The sequence below is a fragment of the Coenobita brevimanus genome, chromosome 72, assembly GCF_032717465.1.
Source record: "Coenobita brevimanus isolate Jiangsu-jjx chromosome 72, ASM3271746v2, whole genome shotgun sequence".
Classification (NCBI taxonomy): Eukaryota; Metazoa; Arthropoda; class Malacostraca; order Decapoda; family Coenobitidae; genus Coenobita; species Coenobita brevimanus.
The window spans coordinates 39727985-39733506 of record NC_137025.1 but is presented as its reverse complement, the minus strand read 5'-3'; positions in this window follow the sequence as shown (position 1 = coordinate 39733506).

Here is a 5522-nt window from a genome sequence, read left to right as displayed (position 1 = left end):
CAGGTGGATCAGTGAAAGGAGAGGAGAGCCAAAGATGGTGGTGAACATGGAAATCTCCTAGAGAATGGAGAAATGCATAGAATGTGTTCCACTGTACAGTAGAAGTAAGATAGTCGAAGAATTTTCATAGTCAGTAGAATTAAGAGATAAGTAAACAGCGCAGATATATTTAGTTAGAAAATGACAGGAGAGCCGAAGCCAGAAAGTAGAGAATTCAGAAGAATCAAGCTCAGGAACACGAGAGCAAGATAGGTCATTGCGTACATATAAATAACATCCATCTTTGGCTTTGAAATGAGTATAGAGGAAATAGGAGGAAACAGAGAAGGGTTTGCTGTCAGTTGCCTCAGACAGCTGTGTCTCAGTAACAGAGAGAAGGTGAGGTTTAGAGGAGGAGAGGTGGTGTTCGACAGTGAGGAACTTAGAGGAAACGCCACGAATGTTGCAGAAATGAAGAAGAAGTGAGTCAGACAGTTGATCCAGGCAGCTCAAAGAATCATCACCAGGAGAGGGGCGGATGGTGGGGGCATTTATGCTCCCTCCCCCTCCCGGGGACTCGGAGTCATGATTGAATAACGAAATTTTTCTGTTAAATTTTGAAAAGGAAGTGTAGTGTGTACTGTGCATGTTGTTTGGTGTTGACAGTTAGAGAAACTTGTATTGGAGACCACGCTGACCTACTCTTTTTGTTACTGAAACACCGGAAAAGTTTAGCAAAGGGGGATGATCAGGAACTAGTCCCGAGGGCTGATAAAACGGGAGCCCTAGCTCTCCCTGTCATCAGCTTTCCATCCACCTTTGGCGTACTGCCCTGCTCGACTGGTGCTACAGTCTACTTGACTACATGAAGGAAAGGCAACTGCCGTTATGCCAACTAACACGATTGTATAATCAGCGCGTCTTCCCTGTTCTAACTTTTGGACTAGAAACGTTGAGCCTCAAAAAAATCCTTGGAAGGTAAACTTACGAGTACTTTCAGAAGACTGGTAAGAATATTATCGTGTCAAATGGAATGATAAAAAGAGAGTTTACTGTTTTAAAGTAATATAGGAAAATAAAGGATATGGTCGCTGCAATGAAAAACACAAACATAGTAAGCAAAATTAGTACATTGCAATGCACACATGCATTATCCGATGTCAATAAAAATTATGGCAATACACTTTAATTTTTTTTTTTCCAACTCCCGATTAAAAAAGCATCATGATCAACTCTAGCTCACTTGCTTTACAAACATTACTCTTTGTTCCTCAGCCGATTGTTTCACTTGAATTTCTCATTTGCCCTTGCTGTTAATATGAAGTTGGTAAAGGAAAATTATCGGTCATCGAAGAGCAATTGGGCAGAGGACGAGAGAGAGAGAGAGAGAGAGAGAGAGAGAGAGAGAGATCCATGTTTATACATTTGCTCTATTGTGTTGATCCTCTAATATTCTACAATACTGTTTTTCTTTCATCATTCTTCCCTGCTTTTCATTAGTCCTTCACCCTGGCCCTGCCACAACCCCAAAGCCTCTGGTCGGTCTCCCAGTGTCTTATGTTGACAATACATTCATTCAAATGTGCCATCCTTTATCTGTTGTTGGATGATATCAAGGGATTGTGAACGAGAATATTAATTTCGCCTCCAGCCTAGTTCACAAGGATTATTTCTGTCCTCGTATTGGAGTCATCTGAAGCTGATAAATTCTCTGATCCTAAGCCAATATCTCTCACTCTTGAGCCTTTGATAGTTATATTTTTTGCTGGATCTTGGTGTTAAGGTGCAGCATGATTGGTGGTTATTATTGTCTGCATTCCCAGTGTTAAGAAAGTATCATTCTTAAATGTCTGAGTTATTATTGGATCTCTTTCCTTTCATGTTGATATAAACACCAGCACCGAAGGAGGATAAAATTTATGCATGCACAGCATGCTCAATCGGTAGAGAGGTGGCTTGTAGTCCTAATGGACCCGGGTTCAAATCCCGCTGGGGCAGGGAACTGTTTAAGAATTTGAATTTCACAAAAATCAGACTTTACTGATCCACCAGAAGACCCGCCGACATGTTGTAAAAATACCCCCGCTAATACCAATACACCAGTCCTGTATGAGACAGCCCTAGCATGTATTCAGTATGGACGGTGGGTGTTAGCGCCGAAGTGGTGACATGTAGAGGTGTGCGGTACGTAGGAGGGCTACTGGGCCTTGAAAGCAGGCTGTGAAGCCTATGCCCAGAGTCGGACACATAAAAAAAAAAAAAAATTACTCTCAAGGCAGGACAGGCTATCCTGCATCATAAGCTTTCCGTTTGTTCTCAGAAATTCTAACCTTGAACTCTGCTTCAGTAACTTCCACACTAATGCCATTATTCATGTGCTCTCGGAATGTTCAGGAGGAAAAAATGCTGTCTATCTTCATCAAGATGCCCGGGCAAAGTTTGTAACTCTCGCAGTGTTTCCCCAACTTTAGGGTGCTTAACTGTTCAGTGATGGGCCAGCTCACTGGTATGTCAATGCGATGGGGTGGTTATTTTTTTGGGGGGTGGGGGGGTGAGTGTAACTGACTTATGCAAAACAAGGTAAAAGCAGTTACAATAAAGATAAGTAAAAGAGCTGATACAAAGAGATAGATAATGAAATGAAAACGAAGATATATAATGAGTGAAAAATGAACCGCGAGAAACTGAGCTTTAGGTGAGGATACAGCAGCTTCTGCCCGATCTGGATCCTCCTTAGTTGTGAAAGGAGACAGCAAAATTCAGAGAAACAAGTCTGGCCTAAACTGTTCCATCCTCACAAGAAACAATTTGACCGTATGACTTAGTGGGTTACTGCGAGTCAATCGAATGTCGTTCATAAGACTGTACCGGTAGGTTCGAGGATCGATTTGGGGTTATTGCTCACGTATGGTCGCTCAGGGAAAACGATCGGTCATCTTCATCTTAAATGTTCGAACTGAAGTGCCAAGCCCGGACCCCTGTTCTCATGCCTTGGCTGTAATGCAGAGGATTAGTAGTAGTAGTAGCAGTATTAGGAGTAGGAGTAGGAGTAGTAGTAGTAGCAGCAGTACAAGCAGTAGTAGTAGTTGTTGTAGTAGTAGTAATGGGAGAAGTAACAGTAGTAGTAGCAGTAGTAATACTCGTATGTTTATGCTGCTGCCACTGCTGGTAGTGATGACGATGATGATAGTGTTGATATACAATACTTACCTGTGAACGATTCACGGCACACTGAAGCAAGATACAGGCATTGCAGCTGGTGTCCTGGGGGAGTAAATATGAGTTAGATGGGGGGGGGGGGTTACAAATGCACTGTAGAGTCTGCAAGATAACTGGACCAAAACTGAATACACATCTGTATACAGAAGAATAAAAGCAACTGTAAAACACAAGAGACTGAAGCGTGTTAGCACTGAATATGTAATATAACCTGGAATAAAATTATTTAAATGAAGGTTAAATGCTACATAAACATAAAGAATAAGTAGTCAAACAACATCACATCTCCGTATTAGATTGTCGGTAGACACTCTATGTAGGAATGGCTCCAACGCGCCCATAAGCCCTAATAAAAAGAAAAAAGTAACTTTGATACACAGAGGCATTTTATATTTACTGTGTGTAACGTAAGTGTACGTGATTTTCCCTACGTAAAACATCTCCGGAAGCAACAAAAACATAATGCTAACAAGCTAAAATATAATGTGCAAGTCCGCTATTTTTTCAGTCTTATTCATTTTTTTTTTTTTTTTTTACTCCCATGGAGAAAGCATCATGGCCGGTTGTTGAACGAGGAGTCTGACTGGGACAGGGATGGTTTGGAGCCAGCAGATCCAGTGTTTGGCCCTTGGCCTTTGGTTGACGTTGCTACTGTGAGTGAGGCAATAGACAGGATGCAGGTGGGGAAGGCAGCAGGTGTGTCTGGGTTGACTGCCGAAATGTTGAAGGCCTCAGGAGATATAGGGGTGAGGCTGGTCACTGACCTGATAAATATTATGAAATATGAGTGTGTTGTCCCAGATGATTGGTTGAAGAGTGTAATTGTAAATGTGTATAAAGCGAAGGGTGATGCCCTGGAAAGAGGAATTTATAGAGGTATAAAGCTTTTAGATCAAATAATGAAGGTAATGGAGAGTGTTCTAGAAGGTATGATTAGAGAAAGAGTGAGTATTGATGAGATGCAGTTTGGGTTTATGCCAGGCAGGGGGCCCACTGATGCCATATTCATTGTTCGACAGCTTCAGGAAAAATATATTGGGAAGAAAAGGGATCTGTATTTTGTTTTTGTTGATTTGGAAAAGGTCTTTGACAGAGTCCCTAGTGAGGTGGTGAGGTGGGCAATGAGAAAGCTTGGCTTGGAGGAGTGGCTGGTTAGGGTGGTTATGGCTATGTATGTGGGAGAGTGAATGGAGATTTGAGTGATGAGTTTTCCGAGAAAGTTGGTGTGCATCAGGGGTCAGTTTTGAGTCCCATGTTGTTTAACATGGTACTTGTAGCCCTCTCAAATGACTTCAGAAATGGACTCCCGTGGGAGATGTTGTATGCTGATGATTTGGTGTTGATTGCAGAGAACGAAAGGGAGGCAGAGGAAAGAATAAGAAAGTGGAGAGATGGTATGGGGCACAAGGGCTTAAGGGTAAATGCAGATAAAACAAAAGTGATGATATCTAGGTTGGTGGCAATACTGTCAAAGACGAGGGAGAGTGGCCATGTGCAGTTTGCCACAAGGGCGTGGGAAGTAATTCCATCTTGTGCAGTGTGTGTGATAAATGGGTGCACAAGAGATGTAGTGGTATCAGAGATAGACTGCGAGATAATGCTGATTTTATGTGTATGGCGTGTCGGGGAGAGCAGGTGCAGATTGACAGGCGGGAAAGGATTGAACTTGCTGGTGAATCTCTTGAGTGTGTGGAAAAGTTTTGTTATTTGGAAGATATGTTGTGTGCTGGAGGTGGGGCTGGAGCTAGCTCTGTGGCTAGGGTGAGAAGTGGCTAGAAGAAGTTCAGGGAGGTCTTGCCTCTCCTGACATTGAGGACTCTCCCTACATGCTAAGGGGTCGTTGTATGCAGCATGTGTTAGGAGTGTAACGCTGTATGGTAGTGAGACCTGGGCAGTAAAGAAGGAGGATATTCGCAGGCTGAGACGTACAGAAATGACAAAGATTAGGTTGATGTGCAGTGCGTCCCTTCGTGCAAGGTCTGGGTGGGCTGGATTTACGATGGAAGAGTTGAGAGGTAGGATGGGACTGGAGTGCATTGGTATGGTGATGAGGAGAGGTAGATTGAGATGGTTTGGGCATGTGGAGAGGATGAGGGATGATAATTGGGTGCAGAAGGTGAGAGGTGTTAATACTGGGGGTGGGGTTATGAGGGGTAGACCGAGAAAAACATGGGACGAGGTCATTAAGTGTGACCTCAGGGTTAAGGGACTGAACAGGGAGGCTGCAATAGATCATGCAGCATGGACAGCCGCCATTAGGTGACCAAGGCCGAAGCATGCAAGCATGTTGGAGCCTTCAAAAACGAAAACGAAAACGAGAAACA